The sequence below is a fragment of the Lissotriton vulgaris genome, chromosome 7, assembly GCF_964263255.1.
Source record: "Lissotriton vulgaris chromosome 7, aLisVul1.2, whole genome shotgun sequence".
Taxonomy (NCBI): Eukaryota; Metazoa; Chordata; class Amphibia; order Caudata; family Salamandridae; genus Lissotriton; species Lissotriton vulgaris.
Genome location: NC_141695.1, coordinates 493,343,758 through 493,370,827, shown reverse-complemented (window position 1 = coordinate 493,370,827; position 27,070 = coordinate 493,343,758). Strand labels below are relative to the sequence as shown.

General features: G+C 47.7%; 1 protein-coding gene across 11 annotated transcripts in view; it reads right to left on the bottom strand.

Annotated features, from left to right (window-relative positions):
* The window catches only part of MAP2K4 (mitogen-activated protein kinase kinase 4), a 767,786-nt gene that overhangs the window by 239,784 nt on the left and 500,932 nt on the right, over positions 1–27,070 (bottom strand). The gene's annotated exons all lie outside the window — the stretch shown is intronic.

The window sequence follows — 27,070 nt, the reverse complement described above, 5'->3', positions numbered from 1 at the left end:
TCCATATATTTTCATGGGCAACCCTGGCTTCTATGTAAGTATTGAGGTAAGAGGTTAGACTGCTTCCAAAACTCCTTTCTCACAGAAAGTGCACTATGGATTGATGTGTTGTTAACACCATCGGTGCGGTGCAGATTTACCCTGCGCGCTGACCAAAATAGATTCCCATTGTTCATGACGAGCTGAGCTCGTCATGAGTGTACGAGAGGTGTACCTCATGACGAGCTAAACTCGTCATGAGCATCGAAGGAGTTAACAAAGGGCTAAGAAATAGTTCCTATGATGTAGTCTCTAACATTGCAGATTACCCACGTGACAACGACTTCTGTCTATTATTTTGTTCACTGTCTGTTTTGTGTTTAGTAAACAATACCAAGTGTACAAAAAGAAAAACCTATCAGCTCACGCTTTCGGTAGAGCACCACCTGCTACAAGAGCACACTACAGCCTTCCCGACTGTAAAATTCTCAATAGGTTTAAAGAAAAAAATGATAAATACTGCACCGAGACAGTCAAAGATATACAGCCATTACATATAAATAAAACGTAAAGTATAGGTTCGCGTCATGACATCTGGTAGGTAGAGTGCTGCACAAGTGCTTAAGGCCTCAGGCCAGTCCCCACAAGCGGCAGGTCGAGGGCACGGGCCGCACTCTAACTTGCAATGCCTATGTACTTATTCCGCCGACTATCTGCAAACCCCAAACCACAGATCCAACCCCAAACGGGAAAACATACCGGCCTGTGGAGGAGCGGCAGCAGATGGCAACCTATGGTCCTTCTGAGTCTCCTTTTTAGGTAGCGGCTGCCGGGCTCCCGGGAGCCCAGTCTTCTTTGTCTCCTCCTTACGCTTCCGACTGGCGCGTTCTTCCTCCGCTTGTCGCAGGATGTCCAGCGGGTCCGACTCATTGTCCAGCAGCTGCTGGTAGCGATTGGCGACGGCGCAGCTGAAGCCATCCTGCAGGGCAGTGGAGAGGGGCTGCTCAGCGCACACTTTATGGCAGCGGCCAGAGTGAGACGCACGTGAGACACTTCTTTAAATTAAATGCGTTTGTATAAAATGAAGAGTTTACCCTTGATAGCTGTTCTCTATTTCTGGTGGATAAATGTCTCTTTCTCGCCAAACCCTGTTCTAATTGGTAGCCCAGAAGGCAGGTGTATTTTAAGAAAGGAATTTCTCTGGATGACTGCGGTGGAGCGTGGGAGTGTCAACATGTTCCTACCCGTGCAAAAAACTCCCAGTGCTGGCAGAGTGCTTAGTAAAGGCTCGTAGATAGACAGTAAGAACACGGGCGTTCTGCATTTGCACTGCTTTACATTTCTGCAGTTGCACTTCCTATGTATATCCCTGATTAAAAAAATTACATAAAGCTGTCCTCATGCCCTTGTGTGGTTTACGTACGTCCATCTACATCACAGGTCCGCGCTGCATAAAGGTGGCAATGGCATCCTTTATCCGAAGGAAAACAAGCGCCACTGAAAGCAATCACTTTCGTGATGAAATTCTAAAAAAACCAAAAAAAATACACGCCTGCGAATGGTGCGCAAGCGCCCGTCAGCCACAGAAACGTGCTTTCAATTATCGCGCCCGTGTCTGGGCACGACAATTTAAACCACATGGGCTTTGGTGCGCGTAACAGACGCCAATAGGCCATGGGCAGAGCAATGCGCCGGCCTTTGGCCTATTGCGTGGTCTGTTTAAAAAAAAAAACTCAAACTATTCCAGGACAAGGTTCTGGATATTCGGTGTCCACTGGCTAGAATTCTTGAAACAGCAGAAGATGCCTATTTTGATGGGGAGTGATCTAAATATTCTTTTACTAAGAGGTGTCAGTGTGCCATTAGTTTTTTAGGAAGTGCCAATACAGGGCTTCTGGTGGAAAGACGCAGGACAGTACTTATGCATATTAACACTAAATTGGGCGATTTAGACAGAAACAAGTCTAGAAAAGAGGCCAAGGGACTACTATTTGGAGATGGGATGGCTAAACCCCTCAGTAATATGTGCATACTTTTACAAGTCTAGATAAACTGCAACATTCAATGGGCAGAGTATTTACATGGACACCCTCTCAGCCGAGCAAATTATAAGTCCCAATACCAAAATACTGGAATGTCAGGATAGCAGAGTTATGGAAACTATAGAGGGAACCAAAGAGTACCCAATTTCAAAGAGTACCCAATTTCTATTCCCAATGGGGAATAGGAAGAAGAGGCCAATCTAGTAGAAGAGGACAAAATACTAATCAGGGGCACAGTGAGTAGGAGGACTGTTTCTGGTTTTATACTGAAAAATGAGAGGAAAGTTAAGATTTTTCAAAGATCAATGGAGAGAATTAAAGGATACATGGGTTAACTACGGTTATTAAAGGTAAACTAAATAAATAATCGCAATTTAATTAAAGACAAGAAGCATAGCTTTATGCATAAAACATTTATTCAATTATTTTGGGACACAACTACTAAAAGCCTCCAAAACAGGACTGTAACACATCACAATGTAACTGTAACATAGAATCCTCAGTACCATAAACACTCCTTGTCCTCCATGTTCCTCCTCTTGTGTTTGAAATCTTTGTTTGAAGATTTATCTTCAATGGAGGCACAGTGGCCTGGACTATGTCTTTAGTCAGGAGGGAAGATCCTTTACATACAAACAATACCACAAAATATAACATAGCATACACACCAGCACATCAAAATCTCACACACACCACTTCTTACTATATTCCATCACAAAAGAGAAACAAACATACACTCCTACCCTCATGACTACATAAATAATACATATTGTAAACTCGCTTTCCTCCCAAATATTCTATCTTCACCAAAAAGTAACACATACACTCCAACAGAACAACTCTCATTCACCCCCTCTCATCCGTTGCACAATTTACAGCCTTGAAACATGACCCACATGCTCCACCACCTCCTACTCAAACACCTTCCACCCAAAATAGACACAATCAAAATAAGCATGCCAATCTTCACAACTTTGCATCTCGAAGTCTACTACACAACAATGCTACTGTACAAAAATAACACAGTTCACCAACTCTCAACCACCATCTCCACCGCCTACACATGCAGACCCAACAAAATGCCTTCTAAACCTGCTGAACGAGGATTATGATATAGACAAATCACATTATGGCTTTCTTCATACAGTTAATACTGCTACAATTCAAAAGAGTACTACTCACTCCTCTTGCAAACAAAGTCACACACCACCAAAACACAACCTCTAGACTGCATACTAATAAATGCTCGATCAATCTCTAAAAACAAGCACCACATCTATGACCTACATACTGACACTTAACCTGATTTACTCTTCGTAACTGAATCATGGTTGGAAGATGACATGGCTCCGGTGTTGCATAAAGCCATTTATCCAGGCTATCAAATGGTCAAGCAAAATTGCATGGGCAAAAGAGGTGGTGGGCTAGCTGTTTTATTCAAGGAAACAATAAATCTCATCAAAGCGGATTATATTTTTATACAAGGTTGTGAGGGCCTCAAGAGCAGATGCAACCCTAGACCAACTTCCTCCTGAAACTTCCTCCTTATTTACAAACCACCAACCAGCAATACAACATACCCAGACACATTTCTAGATACAGTTACAAACCTTATGAACTACACTCCAAACTATGCCTACTTGGTGACCTAAACATATATGGTTTGACAAACCCAATATGCTGAATCCAAGAACTATCACTACTTGCCTAGACATCATGAACCTACATCAGATGGTCCACAAACCCACACACCTCACTGGACACATCCTAGATGTCATTTTTGCAGATCAAGAATTAGCTACTTTTCAATGGATTACTCCAGTCACATGGTTTCCACAACAAAGAAAAATACATTTCGACATACCTAAGGTTACCATCCATGCATCTACTGATAGACCATGGAAAAAACGTCATTTTGAATACTTAAAGACACAACTTAGTTCCAACACAGATATAGACACAATAATATTCCATTCGAAAACTTTATGAGTGGTACCAGGAAGAGCTTGCTATCCTAATACTACTAAGAATAGGACAAAAGAAAACCAGTACCTTGTTGGAATGCAGGATTACAAAAGATGAAAACAAATTTCAAAGATGCAACGCCCGGCTCAAAACAAATAGTAATCAAGACAAACTCCGCCTACACAAACTTAACAGAATACAAAAGTCAACAATCAAAAAAGCTAAAAAGAAAAGGGTACTATTCAGACAGAATTCAAAATGCCAAATGTGCATATGAAGAATTTTATAAAATACTCACAGAAATTTGTAACCCTAAATGCACAGAAGGAACTCATCCCTTGACTAAGAATTTACTAACAATCTGGCAAATCATTACACAACAAAAGCAGACATGTTGAATTTCCATTTAAAAGAAAGGAAAACCACCAGCACCAACCCATTTCCAACTATCCCCTTAAAGGGGTAGACTATCCCAGTCTCTGCATTCCTTCAAACAACTATCACAAAGTGAATGAATGGATCTGGTCAGAACAAGCAGGCTAGTCGGCTGCCCTTCTGACCCTTATCCACCATAAATTTTCAAGAACATTTTTATAACTAACTCTACTGCCACACCAGTAGGAGAAATCATCAATACAAACTACAGGCACCTTTCCAGAAGACTTCAAATAAGGCACACGTACACCAATTAAAAAAAACCTGGACCTGCATGACCCACCAACTACAGAATGATTACAAATGGGATATTTCCTGGGCAAACTAATAGAAAGAGCAGCAATCACCTAGATGTCACAATTTACGGAAGATAACTCCATACTTTCTTTACGACTTCGAAGAACAAGTTACTTACCTTCGGTAACGCTTTTTCTGGTAGATACAGTATCTGCCTGTGGATTCCTCACCTTGTGAATATCCCCCTTGCGCCAGCAACGTTCGGAAAATTCTTCGTAGCACGCCGGCGTGGACGACGTCATAGGAGCACGGCATCGCGCGCGACTCCGTCTGACGTCACCGACTCCTCATAAGGCCCACGTCGGCGTGATGACGTCAGTTCCGCCCTTTTTTCCGTGCCTTCGAGGCACCCGGACGGAGCAACAAGTACATATATATATATATATATACAATGTACACAGTACATGCAACCAAAAACAATTAAAGTGCAAAACTATACAATTTCAGATATACAAAATCATAAATACATTTGCACACAAACCCAGGTATAGCAGAGTGGACAACGGGGAGGCGGGTGGGTCAGTGAGGAATCCACAGGCAGATACTGTATCTACCAGAAAAAGCGTTACCGAAGGTAAGTAACTTGTTCTTCTGATAGATACATCTGCCGTGTGGATTCCTCACCTTGTGAATAGAGTCCCACAGCAGTCCCCACTCCCGGAGGAGGGTGACCACTCTGCTATACCAGGAAATCCTGGAGAACAGAGCGCGTGAAGTGGCCGTCCCTCCTCACCTCAGCATCCAAGCAGTAGTGCTTCGCAAAAGTGTGGAGGGAAGCCCATGTCGCGGCCCTGCAAATGTCCTCAACAGGAACACCTCTAGACAATGCAGAAGTAGCAGACTTTGCTCTAGTTGAATGAGCTCTAATACCCTCAGGAGGGTCCTTACCCGCCAGAGAGTAGCAAATCTTGATGCAGAGAATAATCCATCTGGAAAGTGTGCGCTTGTGCACCGCTCTGCCCTTCTTGCAGCCAGCAAAACCCACGAAGAGCTGATCGTCAATACGATAGTCTTTAGTCCTATCAAGATAGAAACTAACCGCTCTCTTCGGGTCCAAGCGATGAAGCCTCTCCTCCTCCTTGGAAGGGTGTGGGGGAGGATAAAAGGTAGGAAGGGTAATGGATTGACCTAGGTGGAAGGGAGTTACCACCTTAGGCAGAAAAGCAGCCCTGGTCCTGAGAACCATTCTTTCAGCATGGATGGACAAGAACGGGGGCTTGGAACTAAGAGCCTGAAGCTCACTTACCCTCCTTGCCGAGGTAATTGCAACCAAGAAGACCGTCTTAAAAGAAAGAAGCCTCATTGGACACTTGTGTAAGGGTTCAAACGGAGAACCCATCAGATAGGTTAACACAAGATTCAAGTCCCAATGAGGAACAATAAAGGGAGAAGGAGGGAACTTATTAGTAAGTCCCTTCAAAAATCTTAATACCACAGGAGATTTAAAAAGAGAGGGCTGATCCGGCAAACAGAGAAATGCCGATAAGGCCGAAAGATATCCTTTGACAGTAGCAACGGCAAACCCTTGCCGTGCCCGAGAAAGAGCAAACAACAAAATGTCAGACAAATGAGCCTTTAACGGGTCAACATCCCTCTCCCTACACCAAGAGACAAACTTAGACCACCTATACGAATAGATGGACTTGGTGGAGTCGCGCCTGGCAGAAAGAATGACATCCACCACATCGTGAGGGAGAGAGAAGGAATTCAGATTGCCCCGTTCAATCTCCAGGCATGAAGGCGTAATGTCTGGAGGTGGGGGTGTAGAACCTGCCCCTCCATCTGAGAGAGGAGGTCTGCCCTGAGAGGGAGACGGAGCGGCGGGTGAGAGGAGAGGTGGAGAAGATCTGTGCACCACACCCTTCTTGGCCAATCCGGGGCGACCAATATGACTTGGGCCCGGTCTTGGCGAATCTTCCTCAGAACCAGAGGAACCAAGGGTATGGGAGGAAACGCGTAAAGGAGCTGACCTCCCCAGCTCAACTGAAACGCGTCCCCCAATGCTCCTTGCATCGGATACTGGAGACTGCAGAATGACGGGCAGTGAGCATTCTCGCAAGTGGCAAACAGATCCACCCAAGGAGTTCCCCACATCTGAAAGATGTCGTGAACAACCTCCGGGTGAAGCCTCCACTCGTGGTTGGCAGAGAACTGCCGACTGAGAACGTCCGCACGTACGTTCAGGACTCCGGCCAGATGATTTGCCATCAGACAAATCTGGTGGTCCTGAACCCAGGACCAGAGACGCAGAGCCTCTTTGCAAAGACACCACGACCCTACTCCTCCCTGCTTGTTGATGCACCACATCGCGGTCGTGTTGTCCGTCAGGACTTGGACCGACCGACCGCGAAGGGAAGGGAGGAAGGCCTTGAGCGCCAGACGTATGGTCCGCAATTCTAGAAGGTTGATGTGAAGCAACCTTTCCTCTGGAGACCAAAGACCCTTGACCTCCAGATCCCCCAGATAAGCACCCCACCCTAGAGTGGATGCATCCGTTATCACAGTGGCCACCGATGGTGGAAGCTGAAAAGGCTTTCCTTGTGACAGATTGCCTTCCACGCCCCACCAAGACAGATCCGCTGCAGTTTCTCTGGAGATCTTCACTGACTCCCCGAGATCTCCGTTGTGCTGATACCACTGCCTGCGGAGGCACCACTGGAGTGCCCTCATGTGCCAGCGTGCATGGTTGACCAGGAGAATGCAAGAAGCCATCAGACCGAGCAGGCGAAGGACCTTCAGGACCGGAACAACCGCTCCATTGTGAAATAAAGGAATCATTTCCTGAATGTCGCGAATCCTTTCTGGAGGAGGGAATGCACGACATACAGTAGTGTCCAGTACCGCACCTATGAACAGGTTGCGCTGGGAGGGCACAAGCTGAGATTTGGGCACGTTTATCGAAAAACCCAACTTGAACAACAGCTGCGATGTCTCTTGCAGGTGATGAAGCACCTTCTCGGGCGACTCCGCTTTGATCAGCCAGTCGTCCAGATACGGGAATACAGGTATCCCCGACCTCCTGAGATGTGCCGCCACCACTGCCATCACCTTGGTGAAAACTCGAGGCGCAGTAGTAAGTCCAAACGGAAGGACCGCAAACTGGTAGTGTTGCGAACCCACCGTAAAACGGAGATACTTCCTGTGCGACTTCAGGATCGGGATGTGGAAATATGCATCCTGCAAGTCGATCGACACCATCCAGTCTTCTTCCAACAGCGCTTGAAGAACCTGCGCAAGAGTGAGCATTTTGAATTTCTCCTGCTTGAGATAGAGATTCAAAATCCTGAGGTCCAGGATTGGACGTAACCTGCCATCCTTCTTGGGGATCAGGAAATACCGGGAGTAGCACCCCTGACCCCTCTCCTGCTCCGGGACCACCTCTATCGCACCTTTTTTTAACAAAGCCAGGACTTCCTCCTGCAGGCGAATAAGGTGGTCCTCCGAACAAAAACCCTGGCAAGGGGGGTAGTTGGGAGGGAACTCCTGGAAAGGAAGTGCATACCCATTTTCTACGAGATTGAGAACCCAAAGATTTGATGTAACCGATTCCCAATTCCGTAGAAAATGAGTAAGCCGACCCCCCACCGGAGCCACATGATCCAGAATGGCGGATCTAGGGCTGCTTTGCTGCAGAGGGAGGGGGTTGATTATTAGAGGAGGAGGAGGAGGCCTGGCGTCCACTACCACAGCCCCTTTGCTTTCCTCTGTAGATTTTATACAGAGGATTCTGTCGCTGCTGCTGCTGACCTTGGTTGTAGGAACGAAAAGTGGATCTGCCAAATCCCCTTAACTTCCTAGCGGCAGAGCCCCTTGTCTGAAGGCCCAAAGACCTCGCCGTAGCCCGGCTGTCCTTGAATCTCTCCAGAGCTACGTCAGCCTTCTTACCAAAGAGGCCTGTCCCATCAAATGGCAAGTCCAACAAGGTAGACTGAACATCAGAAGAAAAATCGGAGGACTTAAGCCATGCGGCCCTTCTTGTTGCAACAGCAGAGCCCATAATCCTGGCAACAGAGTCCACCGTGTCCATACCACTCTGTATAACCATACGAGCTGCAGCCTGAGTATCAGAGACCACTTCGTTAAAGTTCTTCCTATCGTCCTCTGGAAGCTTAGATGAAAGTTGTTTCACAGAGTCCATCAACGCATGAACATGTCTCCCCAATAGGCAAGTAGCATTGGTGGATTTCAAGGCCATGCTACCCGAGGAGAAAATCTTTTTAGCAGACTGGTCCAATTTTTTAGAGTCCTTGTCTGCCGGCACCTGAGGGAAAGAGCCCGCAGCCCTGCTGGAACAGGCGGCCTGGACCACCAGACTCTCCGGAGCAGGATGCGAGGAAAGAAATTCAGGGTCATCAGGAGCCACCCTGTAACGCCTTGCCACTGACCTGGAAACCGCAGGAGCAGTCAAAGGTCTCTTCCAAACCTCCTTTATTGGCTCAGTCAATGCATCAGTAAAAGGAAGTGTAGGCTCTACAATTGAAGAAGGCGAATGCAAAACTTCCGTAAGGATGTTGGGCTTGTACTCAACTGTGGGCAAAGTCAAGCCTAGCAACTCTGCAGCCTTCCTAATAACAACGTGATAGGGTGCTATGTCCTTAGATGGAGTATCTGAAACAGATGGCAAACCCCACTCAGGAGAAAGTTCCAGGCCACTTACGCTTTGGAGGTCCTCAAAACAATCCCCCTGATCTTGCAACTCTCCTTCCTCAACCTCTGAGTCCATATACTCCTTCTCCTCCAAGAGGCGTTGTGCTCTGCGCCTCGACCATTCCATGCGGACCGAAGTCGTCGGATCCGGCAACGACTCCGACGGCGCCGGAGTAGACGTCGAGCGAGGAGCTTGAGGACGGGAAGCACCACGATCCGAATCACCACGAAGCCGATCCGGAGTCGGCGAAGCCGCATGCGAAGTCGACGACCTCGGCAGCGCCGTACCAAGCCAAGGAGTACAAGGCGTCGGCATAAACGGCATAAAGGGGGCCGGGGCATAAGCCTGGGGCACACCTAAACTAAAAGACAAAGGACCCATGGGACCAACAGGCGCACCAGTGGGGTACATAGCCCTCGAATAAACACCAAACATGGCATTTAAAAACTGCGAGGGATCCTGACCTGGACCTGGAAAGGGAGGGTACGAACCCAACGGCCGCTCCGAAGGAGGCTGGTTCGGCAAAGGTGCACCCTGGCCCTCTTGATCTTCAGGCTCCTCAACCGGAGTCGGTGCTCGAGGAACCTCTTCTTCATGCACCGAAGAGTGGCGCGACTCCAGATCCTGTTCCTGCTCCTGAACTGGAGAACCCACATGAGATTGAGCTGGAGAAGGAGACACGAAGTCCTTATGATGTTTACGTGACTTCTTCCTCGAATCCGAAGACTCCTTGCCAGAGTGATGTCTGGAGTGATGTTTACTCCTCTTATGCTTCTTTCTCGAGGAGCTCGAAGCATGGCCGGAGGCCGACTTGGATCCGGACCTCGACCTCCCTCTGGACCTCGACCTCACTCTGGACCTCGATCTCTCTCTGGACCTCGACCTCGCCTTGGTCCTCGAAGCCGACCTCGACTTCGACCGCGACAACTACCTCGACTTCGAGCGCCTGGACACCGACCTCGAAGACCTTCCGGCTTCTCTTCCCTTCACCTTCGCGAGTAGAAGCTTCGCCTCTCGCTCTCGCAAAGCTTTGGGGTTCATCTTGAAACAGGAACGACAGTTCTTAACATCGTGATCCGATCCAAGACACCACAGACAGTCGGAATGCGGATCGGTGATCGACATCATTCGGGCACGGAACCACATTGTTTGAAACCCGTCTTCCTCGACGACATCCTCGGCGAAGAAGTAAATCTCAACAGAGAAACTGTAACAGCTAAACAGTGATAAGATACAAAAGTATCGCAGAAGATCCCAGAAACCGTTAGCGTCAACGACGCGGAAAAAAGGGAACTGACGTCATCACGCCGACGTGGGCCTTATGAGGAGTCGGTGACGTCAGACGGAGTCGCGCGCGATGCCGTGCTCCTATGACGTCGTCCACGCCGGCGTGCTACGAAGAATTTTCCGAACGTTGCTGGCGCAAGGGGAATATTCACAAGGTGAGGAATCCACACGGCAGATGTATCTATCAGAAACAGGATTACTGAGAGGCATAGAATCTGCCCTCATTACAATCTGGGATATCTTTAAAAACACAGTTGATGGGAACAAGGTCGCTACACCACTTCTCAAGTGCCTTCAAAACATTTGATCATGTCTCTCTAATCCTAAGAGTCTACAATGCCTGCATAGAGGGGACTGCTCTTGACTGGATCACATTCTACCTTCAAAACAGGACAAATGTCATCCACGCCCCCTTTTCTCATACAAACCGTACTTCACAAAAGCAGTGGTCCCTCAAGGCTCTACCATCTCACCCCTGCTTTTTAGCACCAAATAAAGTCATTACTGGCAATGATCAATGAATTTCAGCTCTCACATGCTATAATTATGCAGATGACACACAAATACTTCTTAAACTGAAAAGCCCCAAAGACATTAGAAACTCAAAAATCTTAAGTCGCCTCAAAATTATTGATCAGTGGATGACAGGAAATACTCACATTTGTAACTGGAAAAATTGTACCCCACTCTGCTCCTAGCCTGACAATCTGAGACCATCTCCCATGAAGTATTTAAGGAAGTAAGAAACTTTGGAAATACCACGGAATCCATATTATCATTAAATGCCCAACTTAGCAAGATCAAGCTACATTACAATGAAAATTCTGCAATGCATCTTCCCCCCAAGTAGGATTTCCACCCAAGGGTAAAGCTACTATCTGTATTGTACTGTCCCTAATCTCGATTACGCCAATGACCTCTACCAAGGATCATCTTTATCAACTATGAAAAAACTACAATAAATTGATGAAGTCTGCTGGCATACTACTCCTACATGTAAAGCCACAAGTTCACATCTCCCCTGCCTTGATGGTCCTACATTGGTTACCGGTTGCCAGAAGATCCACTTTCAAGCTGATTTGGATCACTCACAGAGCAATACATGGAACAGGATAACTTTCTAATCAGGAATCAAGTCACTAAATGCACAAGTTACTACTTGTGTAACGATATATCTGTAAGAGACATTAGTTAGTGATAGATTCCTTACCTTAGAATAGATACCCCAGCAATACCAACCCCGGTGGTGGGTCTGCGAACCAATAATCACAGCAGAAAGTCCTGGAGGACGGAACGGCCAAAGAAGCCATCCCTCCGGACTTGGCTGTCCAGGCTGTAGTGTCTTGCGAACGTGTGCAGCGGGGCCCACGTAGCTGCCTGACAAATGTCCTGCAAGGGGACTCCCCCGGCCCAGGGCAGTAGTACTTTAAGTGGCCCGAGTGGAATGGGTCCTCAGCCCAACAGGGGGTTCCTTTTTAGCCAAGGAGTAGCATGCCTGGATACACAACACGATCCACCGAGAGATGGTCTGTTTGTGCACCGCCAGTCCCTTCTTAGCGCTCGCGTAACCAACAAAGAGTTGGTCATCCACCCGGAACTGGCGTGTGCGATCCAAGTAGAATGAGAGCGCACAGTTTGGGTCCAGTCGGTGGAGCCTATCTTCCTCTTTCGAGGGCTGCGGAGGCGGAAAGAAGGTGGGCAAGGTGATGGACTGCCCGATGTGGAAGGCTGTGACTACCTTGGGCAGGAAAGAGGGTCTTGTCCGCAACACAACCTTGTCCGGATGGACAGAAAGGAATGGAGGTTTGGAAGAAAGAGCCTGGAGCTCACTCACTCTCCTGGCAGAGGTGATAACAACCAGGAAAGCAGTCTTCAGAGTAAGAAGGCGGAGAGGACAGTTATGAAGTGGCTCAAAGGGGGTGCACATCAGATAAGTTAGTACAAGGTTCAAGTCCCACTGGGGCATCACGAATGGAACAGGAGGGAACATGTGTGTGATGCCCTTCAAAAACCTATTTATAATGGGGGACTTGAACAAAGACGGTTGATCAGGTAGCCTTAAGAAGGTGGAAAGGGCAGAAAGGTAGCCTTTGAGAGTGCCCAGAGCAGAGCCCTGCTGGGCAAGGGAAAGAAGGAAGAGGTGAACCTCAGAAAGGGGGGAAGAGAGTGGATCCACAGCCTTTGCTGTGCACCATGCCACAAATTTGTTCCACCTGCAGGCGTATACCGATTTCGTGGAGCGACGCCTGGCTGCTAGAATTACATTACAGACTTCAGGAGGCAAGTCAAATGGCCTCAACTGCCGCCGCTCAATCTCCAAGCTTGTAGGTGGAGACTGGACAGGTTCGGGTGGAGGACCGTCCCCTGTTGCTGCGACAGAAGGTCCTCCTGAAGAGGCAGACGAATTGGGGGATCGACAGACATGCTCAGTAGCTCTGGATACCAATATCTTCGTGTCCAGTCCAGAGCCACAAGGATAACCTGGGCCCGGTCGCGCCTGATCTTCTTCAGCACTCTGGGCAGAAGTGGTATTGGCGGAAAGGCGTACAAAAGACCGCAACTCCAAGGGTTTTGAGGCGGTTGCTGCAGGGGTAGGTATGGACTGGCCTCGTCATTGAGCCCGACCACCGCCACGGCGGTTTTCATATCCGCCACCGCGCTGGATGGTAGTCTGAGGCACGTGGCTGGCAGGACGTGTGGGGGCGCCCCTTCCTTGGCCACGAAAGGGACGAAAGGCAGCTGTTTGCTGGGGCGGGGCCGAGAGTCCCAGGGACTTGGCCGTAGCCCTGGACTCCTTAAAGCTCTCAAGCGCATGGTCTGCCTTGTCGCCAAAGAGGCGACGGCCATCGAATGGCATGTCCAGAAGTGTGTTTTGGACATCGGCCGAGAAATTGGCGGACCTCAACCAGGCGTGACGACGAATCGCCACCGTCGTTGCCATCGCTCTGCCTAGAGAGTCGGAAGTGTCCAGCCCACACCGGATGGAATAACGTGCCGCATCTCGGCCCTCCACAAGGGCCTGGCCGAGTTTAGCTCGTACCTCCAACAGGCATTCTGACAGCAAGGCCGCGACCGTGTCCCACAGAGAGTGGGTGTAGCGGCCCAAGAGGCATGCCGTATTAACTGACTGCAATCCCAAACTCAGGGAGGAGAATACCTTCTTCCCGTAATTCTCGTACCTCTTGCATTCCCGGTCGGGGGGAGCCGAAGGGAATGCGGTCTGGGAATTGGAGGCCTGGATCACCAGGCTCTCAGGGGTGGGGTGGGGAGACAGAAAGCAAGGGTCACCCGGAGCCGGGCGGTGGCGTCTGCCATGTTCCTATCCACAGGCTGCCCTGTGGCAGGCCTGGACCAAGTGCCCAAAAGAACGTCTGACAAGGCCTCATTACACGGCAGCAGAGGCTCGGCCGAGCTTCACTGCGGTTCAAGGACCTCAGTGAGGAGGTTAGTCCTGACGGCCGCGATGGGGAGCTCAAGGGCCAGGGCCTTGGCCGCCCTCATCAGCACCACGCTATAAGCAGCCCCCTCCTCCGTAGCTAAGAGGGGAGACAGAACCGGTTTCGGGCGAGTGTCCGGACCATTGGCCTCCCCAAGCTCTCCTGTCCAGTCCGCAGAAGAATGACACTCATGTGCCAGAGGGTCCTCAGACCCCTACCAATCCTCCTCCTCCCCCACTGCCCGGGTCACAGAAATAAAAATCTCCCAGCGGCGTTGAGAGAGACGCCGGACCCGAATCGAGGGCAGGACCAGGGACGGCGTCGTCCTGGGACAGCGCCGGGGGCAACACCCGTGGCGTGGGCGAGGTCGTGAGGTCGACCAGCGGCGACCCGGATCCGGAACCGGACCCAGTGGCGTCGGGACCGAAGTCGCCGCCGAGGCCGAAGCACCTAACGGCGCCGGGGCCAAAGCACCCGGCCCGCGTGGGGATCCAGACGGAGCCACTTGGCCCGAAGGCGCCACGGAACCCGACGGAGGAGCGAGCGACCACAAGGCCATGAGGAAGTCTGCAATCTCCCCCGGCGTCGCGTCCTGCCCAGGGACCGGCGGGTGTGGAGCAGGCCTCGACTCCTGCGGCTCCAGCTGAGCCGCGTGGGAGGTGTCGTCCGAACCCCCGGCCGCGTCGCGTGAGCGTCGGGGGGTGTCAGAAGAGCGATGGTCCCTCTTCGACTTCTTGTGCCTCTTACCTGAGGACTTCGAGCCCAAAGACCAATGACGACTCCCGGAATTGTGGTGGCTCCGGCCCCGCGACGGGTCCCTCGACCTCCTTTCCGACCGGAACCTCTAGCGGCGCGGGGCAGACTGCCGAAGCTCGAGTCGCTTACGGGACCGCTCCCGTCTAGCCTTAGACGTCAGGGCCCGGCAGTCGGAGCAAGACTTGTCGTCGTGGTCCAGGCACCGGCGATGGGGGTCGGTAACCAACATCAGTCGGCGCAGGGCTTGAACCCGGGCATCCCTACCGGCACCGTCGGAGTGGATAGAATAAGAAAAATGGATCAAAAAGGATATAAAAAGGTTAGTCAAAAAGTGACTTGGGTACAACTTTTTCCAGATCTGCGCTAGCTGGCGCGGAAAAAAGAAGAACTGACGTCAGCACACGGAGGCGGTGTCTAAGTACTCCGACGGTATCATCACGCCGCGGAGCCGCGGACGACGCGCATGGGTACTGCTACGCAAAAAATTTCCCGGATCCAGCCTGACGCCTGGGGATATTCTAAAGTAAGGAATCTATCACTAACGTGTCTCTTTCAGATACATACAATAGTAGGAACCTCCGCTAAAGATTGGCACCTTGCCTCAAAACCCCAGCATACAAAAAAATAACCATGGGCGGTGCATTTTTCTCTGTTCAGCAGCTAAACTATGGAATTAAATACCCCAAACAGAAAGAACCACAGATATACGTTATCTTCAAAAGACTACTCAAGAGTTGGCTCTTTTCTACATGACCGCCACACTTAAAAACAAATGTACTGCATATGCCTGTATCAACATGTATAATCTGATTATATGTACTTATTTAGATATGTGCATTTCTTTGTGTGTGTATGTGTGTGTGTGTGTATATATATATATATATATATATATATATATATATATATATATATATATATATATATATATATATATATATATACACACACATATACATACACACACACACACATATATATTACTTACGGTTTAAAAATATATAGACATTCTTTAGGTCTGCTAAACAAATGTATATAAACATGTATATAGGTAGGTCATTGCATAGTTTTCATACAAGTTATTTGATTAAATGCTTATGGGTTTCTATTTTATTTATCTATCACAATATGTAAATATGATATAACAGTTGTATCTACAAGTGCTTCATTATTGAAATAATGAGAAAAACAAACCTATTTAAAAGGTACACAAATAGACTAGCTTTTACGTACACCAACCCCTAAAAGTCTGAATTTCTAACTATCTATCCATACCTGCACATTTTGAACTTTATGTAATACAATTTTATATGTATTTTTTTATATATTTGGATACCCTTTCTAAGTAAATATGTATCTATATATGTATAACTTTACTCCTACTATAAAAAGAAAGAAAGAATAAACCAAAAAGCCTTAACTCCCTCCAATGCACTACTCTATGTCTCAGCCTATACCTCGCTCAATAAATCCTATACCTCCACTAGGACTCATCCCAAACCTCATTCTACTACTCTGATATCCCAAATAACCCTTTGTAGACCCTTCCCTCCACTATCCCTCCTTGACTCCCTGAAAAGCTAATTTTACTACTCTGATCTCCAAAATAACACCTCAGACTCTTCCTTCCTGTATTCCTCCTTTGACTCATCCCAAACCTAGTTTTACGACTATGATATCCCTAATAACCCTTTCTAGACGCTTCCCTCCTCCATCGCTCCTTTATTCTATTCAATCAAACTAACAGATTCACATGTCCACTGCTCAAATAAAAAAAATTATATTTCCCTACACTAATCTACCACTAATCCTTTGAGTTCCGGAGTAACGAGCTACTCACCGAAGAGCGATTAAACATCTCGTTAGAGGTAGTAAGAGCTACACAAATACAGTTACAATATAATACATTTCAGGAAAAGTTTAATACAATGTTTGACCAAAACATCTACCCCCAATCTACAAGTAATGAATGTTTTATGGAGCAACTATGATTTTTTCGTTCAGTAACTCGATTTCAATGGCTTTTGGTGAAAATGGAGGTTAAACAAAAGTGTCCCCCTGGTGGCTCCTAATATGTCTATTATAAGAATATTTTATTTGGCCAAATCACTTGCACTCCACATACCAATACCTCTTATTCAGACCGCATGGTCATCATACTAGGACTTAATACACCCTTTGGTGTAAGTAAAACCACAAAAGGCGATAACCTCAATAAGAATATTCAACCTCACTATGCCAGTTGTACATTGTGTTCCATTTTATTAAAACAAATTAAAAACAACTCTCTTCAGTGTTGACAGAATAGAATATTTCCTTTCCAATCGGTAACAGCTCATTCAATAGCTGTAGTGGAATAACACATTTGCTGCAATATCACACTTTACAATGCATAGTACCAATAGTCAACATATAATCAAAAACATATATATAAAAATGTTAAAAACCACAGAGGTTTATTATCGACGCGTTTCGGTGGATCCTGCTTTCGCACCACCTTCCTCAGGACAATTAAAAAACACAATCTGAAAATAAAAAATTCCGGAATCACTTATGTACATTGTACCATAATTCAATACATAGCATAGTTCCATGTAGAATAAAACACAATCCTGATCTCCGCCTCTAATTACCTAGATGTAGGTAATCGTGAAATACCGATTCCTTAATACCGAATTTTACCGATTCGGAATTAGGGAATCGGTATCTCCGATGTACGTAAAGATTCGCTAAAAATTACTGAATCGGTATTAATCGGTAATAAATAGCGATTCGGAATGGATTGGTAAAAAACAAATACCGAAACCCCAATACCGAATCGTTAATACCGAATCGGTAATTTAACAATTCAGAAAATGTGGAATCAGCCAATCCTGTGCATCCCAATTACTTCTCAAACAGGAAGTGGCCACACCCAGGCAGCTGCACTGAACATGGAGCTGACTGTGAGGCAGGGAGCTGAGAAGAGAAGCCAGAAGCAACACAGCCTCTTCTTGCAAACAAACCCAAACAAAATGGAAAGGGGAGAAGGAGGGAGCAGAAAGGAAGAGAAAGCAGAAATTTAGCGAGAGGGAGCTGGAGGTCCTAATCGAAGATGTCACCAAGGACCATGACAAGTTGTTTGGCAAGCAGTCCCTGCATGTGCCAGAATCGTAATAAAGACACATCTGGCTTGCCATCCAGAACAAGATCAATGCCATCGGAGGAACCCAGAGCTCCATTGAGGATATTAAAAAAAGATGGTATGACCTGAGGAAGACTGCTAAGGCGAGGATGGCAGAGAGGCAGAAGCAGGCGAGCAAAACTGGTGGAGGGAGGAGCAGAGTACCTGTACCAACAGCCCTGAAGCTTATGGTTGAGTCCACCCTCCAGCCGGAGAGTTTGAGTGGCGCTGGCGACGCAGACAGCTCGGCCAGAGCTGCCAAAAAACAAGGTAGGCTTCATGCACAGCATGCTGTGCACCCCCCTCCCCACCCTCAATCCCCAGAGAGGCATAGGGACTTCCACTCCAGTCCACGTTTTACTCAGAAACTGCAATGCATTATGGGAGATGTAGTCAGTAGTAACATGTTCAAAACAGTCAGTCTAGCAAACCCAAAGGCATGTGACAGCAGTGTGATTGGCTGGGATAATGTTTATTACAATGCCAATGCTGCCAGATAAGTGAGCATATCTACATTCGGTCTTCACAGGTGAGACATCTTGCAGTGCAGCAGAGGGAAGCAGAGGGAAGGCACCCAGACCAGAGGGGAGAGGACCAGTCGCTTGCAGGGCACACAACCCCACCACCACCACCATCAATGCCACCACCACCACCATCCCCACAGCTCAAAACAACGCCACTATCACAACCGCCACAATCTACGCCAACACCACCGTCAAGCAGGAGGCATGCAGTGGCCACTCTCCAGCAGATGGAGGTGTCCGAGGAGGACAGCACAGGGGGCCAACAGTCAACAGTGGCTGAGGACGGCAACAGGGCAAGATCACAGTCCACAACAGAGCGTACCCACACATTTTCCCGACACCGCAGGGCAAGGGTAGCCAGTCCTCACATCCAGGGCGAAGATGACAGTGTGTTTGCTGGGCTTAAGGCAACATGCTGAAGGTCCAGTGCCTGTAAGGGAGAGCGATCAGGTCAGTACAGCGGGAGATGTCACTCATGAATGATCACATGCATCGCATCGAAAAGGACATCAGTGCCAATAACACCACCATGGCTGAGGGAATGAATGATGTTGCGTCTGCTGTGAGGCAGCTCTGCAGCAAGTTGGAGGAGAACCGCCTGTCTAGGCGCAGGGAGAGGCAGAAGTTGGACAATTACACCAAGGCGGTGAACCGCCTGTCCACTGCAACCTCTCTCATGTGCAGACGCTCAATAGCCATGCAGGAGGAGATGGCAAACTGTAGTCGAGATGTGGCTAGGGGGGGTGGTCACAATGACCAATGCTCTTGAACTGCTGCAAACAGACAAGGTGGCCACTACAGCTGATGGGGGTGAAAGTGAGGAGGCTACTAGCCGTAGTAGCATTGCGCCCTCTCCCACCGAGACCAGGAGGCGCAGGCAACGCCACAGCACTGGCTCTGGAAAAACTGGCAGTGCGGACATTGGGGCAAAGGAACATGGCAGTGCAGCGCGTGGGCGCAAGAAATAGAGTCAGCCATGCTATGGTTGTACTGAAATGGGTGATATAACCCATGGGTGTATGGACATTGCTTTGATTTTTGTGGTGTGCACTGTTCATTAAACACCATCACTCAAATACAGTAACGGGCTATGTCTCCTTACTCACTCAGAAATAGTTGCATGTTATCTCAGACCGTCTGTGTCTCCCAACCGGTGCTGCTGCCATACCAGCTGCGCCGTGCTCCGGATAGTCCTCACCCTCTTCCTCAGAGTCAGTTAGTTCCACTGCTCTTCCTTTCTTTGTGGCAAGCTTATGCAGCATTGCACATGTTGCTATTATTTTGCTGCAGATGATGGAGCGGTACTGACATGCACCTCCACTTTTGTGGATGCAACGAAACCTGCTTTTTAATAGTCCAAAGGTGCGCTTCACAACGTTGCACGTGCTTTTATGTACCACATTGTATCTCCTCTCCCTTGGGGTGGATGGGTTGAGGTATGGAGTTAGTATAAATGACCGGACGGCATATGCGCTGTCACCTGAATGGGAAAGAAAGTGCCATTAATTTGGGTCACCAATACGTTCATCCAAGGTATACATCAGGGTGTGTCGCATTGATTTATCTAGTAGGTATCCTTCTCCGATTTCACCAGCAGCCAGACATGTATAGATCCCACTGTTCCTGAATATATAGGAGTCATGGGTACTCCCTGGGAATTTGGCCACAATGTCAGTAAGGATGAAGTCTGCATCACATATCACCTGCATGTTGATGGAGTGAGTGGATTTGCAGTTGCGGTACATGTATTCTGTAGCTGCAGGTGGGCAGATTGGTATGTGGGTCGCCATCGATGCAGCCTATTACATGTGGAAACTGTGTCTTTTGGTAGAAATCCAGCTTTGTCTTCTGCAGCTCTGCCTGTGTGCTGGGGAAGCGTATGTAGTGATGCATTCTCTGCATCATGGTGTCCAGAAAGGAGTTGAAGAAATTGGACAGGCAGCTCTGTGACACACCACCTGCTGTGACTATCACACCCTGGTAACTTCTGTTGCCAGGAGGTGCAGGCAACAGAGTACCTGTACATGAGTGGGTACTGAATGCGTCATTGTTGTCTGATGCTCCAGGTATGGTTGCAGGTCCCGTATCAGGTCTAGGATGGTGTGTGATTGTAGCCTGTACTTGTCCTGTATTTCTGGCTCAGTCATTTGGAACAGTGTGACACGCAGTCTGTACACACGCTCTTCCAGTCTCCAAACCCTCTGTCCTGCTGCTCGCAAACGTAGCCGCCTTGCTATGAAGTAGAGGGCCACCATTGTGTTCACACTGTTGCATTTTGGGCCTGTTTTTATGCACTGCACCTGATTACCACCTGCTCTGGGTCAGTGGTAAATACAGATTCTTAAATACCAAATGTGTACAAACTCGGTATTACTGAATTTTGGTACATCGCATTACCGAATTTTTACCGATTCCTTACCGATTCAGTATTTTGGGGTTTAGGTGTCGGCTGATCGGTAAATAAGGAATCTGTAACCGATTTGCCTTAAATTTAACAAATCGTTAATACTGATGGCGTTCGGTAATACCTACATCGCACAGGGCTAAATACCGGTGGGTAAAGCTGAAATTACCAAATTTCGGCTTTACCGACCGGTATTTAGCCACCTACATCTAGCCCTTAGTCTTTTGAATATGTGCATTTACGTAAACATACAAATAAACAGAATGAGAACTGCCTTAGTGAAAATGATGCAGTAGAGCTGCTTTCCAACTGCGGTGTCCTCTTTCCACGCTGTGTCCAGACAGTAATGCCTGGTAAACGTGTGTTCATTTGTCCATGTTGCCACCCTTCAGATGTCCGGGAGCAATACTCCAGCGAACAATGCAGTTGATGTTGCCATCTTTCTTGTTGAATGAGCGTGAACTCTGGCTTGCAAAGGCTTTCCTGCCTTCTCATGACAAAGTGATTGCAGAGGCTATCCATCTTGAAACTGAAGATCTTGACAGAGCTAAGCCTTTTCTAGGTCCAGCGAATGAGACTAGCAGCTTGTCAGTTTTCTGAAAGGATTTTGTTTTGTCAATATAAAATTTGCGGCATCTTCTGATGTCCAAAGTATGCAGCGATTTTTCCGCGGCAGAACATGGATTCTTGAAATATGTGGGTACTACAATTGGTTCGTTGAGATTAAAATCCATAAGGACTTTGGGGATAAATGTAGGAGTTGTCCTGAGAATGACTTGAAATGAAGAAAAGGTTCAGAGACAGAGATTGCCTGAATCTCACTAACTCTCCGGGCGGAAGGGAGAGCGAGTAAAAAGGCCACTTCCCAAGAGACTAACTGTAAGTCAGATTTGTGAAGCGGTTCGAACGGGGGCTTCTTGAGATGCGACAAGACTACATTGAGCTGCCATGGAATGGACAGCTGGTTAATAGGTGACAACACTCTGAACAGACTTTTAGGAATTCCTTTATGACACTCTGTGACCAAGGAGATGGATGATTTGGTATTCTTCGACATCTTGATATAGCTGCAAGATGTACTTTTATTGATGTATGGGAGAGTCCAGCTTTGGCTAGGTGGAGTGGGTAAGGAAGTTCCTGCTCCAGCGCAGAGTGAAAAGGATGCAGATCTTGATCAGAACGCCACTGGCAAAATCTCTTCCATTTTGCTGTGTAAGTTTTATTGGTAGATATTGCTCGAGAGTTTTTTTTAAATATATGCCAGCATTCTTAAGGGACATCTAATGAATAATATTCATGCTCATGAGGTTTCAGGCTGACAAGTTCAGTGAGGTTAACTGCAGATGAAGAACTTGCCCTTCTCTCATGGAGATCAGAACCTGATTCAATGGAAACTGCACTCAGGGATTCACAGACAGCTCAGAGTACTCGAACTGTCTCGGCCAAGCCGGTCTATTAGGATTATATGGCATGGTTGCGATCTCATTTTCCATAGAATCCTTTGTATAAGAGGGAACGGGGGAAATGAGTATGCAAACATACCCGTCCAACGAATGTGTAGCGCATTTCCCCACGACCCTGCTTGAGGGAATAGGCTTGCAAAATGTTTGCATTTCTTGTTGTGTTGATTTGCAAACAGGTCCAAAGTTGGTGTGCCTCATAACCTGAATATCTTTAAGAGTTGGGTTTGATTTAGTTCCCGTTTGTGGCAGATTGAGGCCGATCTGCTTAGGCAGTCTGCTCTCTTATTGTGTACTCCAGGGACATGTTGGACCTGCAGAGAAATGTTGTTTTGTAAGATCCAGTTCCAATTCTCCTGGGCTTGTGCTGAGAGGAGTTTTGATTTTGTGCCTCCTTATTTCGGCAAGTAAAACATTGTTGTCGTACTGTCAATTCTGACTAGAACAGGTGAGTATCGGATTCTGGGAAGGAACGCAAGCAGGCCCAGGAACACCGCTTTTAACTTTTAGTTTTTTATTACTTTATTTTCAGGTTTTACACAGAAACAAAACAGCAATGATACAATGCAGTGGAATGGATCAGCAGTTGTGGAGTGACATCATGGCAGATCAGATAAAAACAAAGGCACATAGAAAAACAGCTGAGGGTAACGTATCGTGGTAAGAAAATTAAAAACATACCCAAACACAAAAACATATCACAGCACAATGATTAAAGAATAAAAATGCGTCGCTCAAGCACCAGTGGGAGGGATCATATTGGTCAATAGCACAACCTCAGGGTATAAAGGGTACACCCCATGCAGATCTCCGCTCAAATACAGCAAGGACCTCAACCCACACCCTCAGGGGTAATGCCGGCCAGCAACTGTGAGTCATGTGCCGCCCTACACCGGGAAATGTAGTCCTTATATGGGCCCCAAATATCTACTGGTCTGGATAAGCTGGGGAGCAGAGTACTGAATTCCTCACAATTAACATTACAAAACGCAAGGCTTTTTAACCAGGATTGGAGTGTGGGGGCGTGTCTGCTGCCCCACAGCAGTGCAATCTCCCGTTTGGCCAAAAGGAAACCCAGTGCAGCCAGCTTACGAATCTTCCTGGGGAAATTAACCACATAACCTAGTAGTACAATCTCAGGAGTAGGCAGAAGCTGCATGGACAAAATGTCCCCTAACGTGGAGTGCACACTCGTCCAGTACTGAAGAATCTTAGGACATGTCCATGTAAGGTAAGCAAAGTCCGCAAAGGGTGACAAGCATTTCTGACAGTGGTGTGGTCTGGAGTTGTCAATCCTATGAGAGTAGGCGGGGGTGAAATACATCCGTCGGAGAAACTTAAAACGAAGCAATTTGTGTCGGCTGTTCAAGGAGACGTCACTGATGGCCCTGCAGCACTGCTCCCACTGGTCGTCCGAGATAGGTTTGCGAAAGTCAGCCTCCCAAGCCGCCCAAACCCTGGAATCATCCACGGGTCTAATCACGCCACATTGCCTGTATACTTTGGATATCAAATGTGCTCCATTTGGGCTCCTAATCAGCAGCGTAAGGGAAGGAGTTTCATCAGGGGCTGAGGGAAACCTGGCCCTGAGTGGGCCGAACCTGAGACAGGATAAAGGAGTCCATAAATGTAGGCTCACTAAAGCGAGCCTCTTCCGTCATTGAAAATGCATGCCTGACAGGGAATAGGTCACTGAACATGTGCACTTGGAACCTGTCTATGGTGCGATTGACCAAGGCTTCCCCAGTTATCGGGAAAAAGGAAGGGTTAGGCAAAGGTAAAGCCGGGGAATATAATGAATCCAACCCAAAGAGTCTGCGTAGTCTGTCCCATGCCCAGCATGTGGTAGAGACTGTTTGAACATCACGTGGGTCCTGGGGGAAGCCAGAGGGAAGGATTGTAAGAAGCTGGCGCGGAAGAACAAGATCAGCCTCCGGCTTCAAATATGGAATGCGTGCATCCGGGTGGAACTAGGCAAACGCGTAGCAACACTGCGCCACCAAATAATACAAATAAAAATCCGGGACTCCGACCCCACCTTTGTCCTGTGGCAAAGTGAGAATCTCCCAGCTGACCCGGAGAGTCTTGTCCCCCCAAACCAAACGTAACAATAGTGAACGCAACTGCGAAAAGAAAGCCCGGGTGAGAGGAATGGGAATATTATTAAAGAGGTACAGAAACCGGGGCAGAACGACCATCTTGATAATGGAGACTCTGCCTGCCATGGACAGAGGCAGACGTAACCATTTCGCGTCCTGTGATTCTAACGAGCTGATCGCTCTACCATAATTAAGACGAATCATAGTGGTGGTGTCCAGATGAATGTGAACTCCGAGGTATTTAACTGCGTCATCACACCATTCCAACGGGAACTCTCACTGCCAGGCCGGGGTGCCTGCCGTAAGGGGGAAATAACAGATTTATGCCAATTAATACTGAGTCCAGAAAACTCTCCGAACCGAACAATTTCCAGAATCAGGGGGGCGAGGTTAATAGGAGGTATCCGGACATAAAGAACAGTGTCATCGGCATACATGGAGAGTAATAGGGGGCCAGTATGAATTTGCAGGCCGCGTTGTAGGTGTTTTTCTTGGAATTGCCGAACTAAAGGGTCCATGGCCAAAATGAAGAGAAGCGGCAATAGGGGACAGCCTTGCCTCGTGCCATGAGACAAGGGGAAAGTATCAAAAAGAGTGCCATTAAGGCGCAGTCTAGCCTTGGGTTTAGTATATAAAAGAGCCACCGTAGTAACAAAACACTCCGGCATGCCCATGCGACGCATAACCGAAAGGAAAAAGGGCCATTCAAGAGAATCAAACACCTTTTCAGCATCTAAAAGTATAGCAGCAGCAGGAGTGGAGTGTGCAACACTGTAAACAATGTTCGAAGGTTGAGAGAGGTGAACCTATGTGGGACAAAACCCGACTGCACCGGAGATATAATGAATTCCATCAATAATGACAACCTGATGGCAACGACCTTGGCCAGGATTTTATAGTCCAGATTCAATAGGGATAGAGGCCTCTAGGAGCCACATAGCTTGGTGTCCTTCCAGGGCTTGGACAAAGAATAATCACAGCCTCCCGAAACGTAGGGGGTGGATACCGACTTCAAGTGCCTCGGCATAGACCTCAACCAAGAGCGGCACCAAGATGTCTTTATATGTCTTGTAAAAGTCGGCAGAAAAGCAGTCGAGGCCAGGTGCCGAAGAGGCGCGTAGAGCATCAATGGCCTCAACAATACTGTCAGGGGTAATGGGAGTCAAAAGAAAGTCCATATAACACTCCAAATAAACCAAAGCGATCTCTGATAAATAATCCTCTTGGTCACTTAAATCACCGGACAGTCGAGATGTATGAAGTGACTTGTAATAGAGAAATAAGTCACACACATCACGGGTGGAGTGTAGAGGGGCACCATCAGGGCCTACCACAGAAGTGATATAGGTGGAGCTACGTGGATGTAGTAATATGTGTGGGCCAAGAGCCCACCAGGGCGCTCGCCTTCACCGTAATGCCGTGCTACATGATGCCTGCTAAGAAACGACAGCTCTCTGTCGGCGGCTTCTCTAAATTCCACGAATAGATCCAACCATCTTGCCCCAATGGATTCAGAGGGCACGGTAAGCGACTCGCGATATAAAGCGGTGATATCACGCTCGATATAGTTCAAAGTGGAACACAGATCATGCAGGACACCCGCGTGTTTCGAGATGCAAACCCCTCTGATGTATGCCTTGAAGCCCTCCCATAAGACCGCCCATGTGTCAACCGACCCGATGTTTAAGTCAAAGTTATCTTCAATGGCCTGTCTAACTTCTTCGCTAAAAACTGGATCCAACAAGGCACGGCCAGAGAATCGCAACTGCCTCTCATATCCCCCAGCTCTGGGAATATTCAACTGCAGGACCACCGGAGAGTGATCAGAGAGGGTGCGGGGGAGGGTCACGATTGTCCCAATCCAGCTCGCCACCCCAGGAGAAACCAATCAGTAGTCCATCTTCGTCCAAGTGTCATGAAACCCAGAATAATGAGTGAAGGCAGGGAGGTGAGCGTGCGTTTAGAATTCCACATCAATTAAGGAATACTGCGCACATGTCTCCCAGAGGGCCTGACGGGCGTGAGGTTTGGTGTCTTGGGAGGCGGCAGTACTGTCTCTAGTGGGGTCCAGCAAAAGGTTAAAGTCCTCTCCCATGAGCAAGATACTGGTGTCCATCGAGATGGAGACGGGTCAATAAAGACTGGAAAAAGGACGGGGAGTCAGTGTTCGGGCCATATATCCCCACCATTAATCCATCATTAATCCAGAAATAATCAAAAAGCGGCCATTGGGGTCCTGACACGTGTTGTAGAGTGCGAACTAAACTCTTCTGTGTATAAAGATGGAAACCCCTCAAGCGTATCTACTGTAATTGGAGAAGAACCTATGGGGGCCCCAGCTAGAGGCAATCGGGACTCCGTCTGTACCAGACAGGTGAGTTTCTTGCATAAAAATGACATCAATCTTGTGTCGAGCTACATAATGGAGTACTTTTTTTTAACACATTTTATTATTGAAGTTCTTGTATCAAGTTCAACTGGTAAAGAAAATGCATATATTGACATCCATAGAATACAAAATCAATTTACATAGTACAGTTTCCAAAATTACTCAAAAAATGATTTCCAAATTTTATC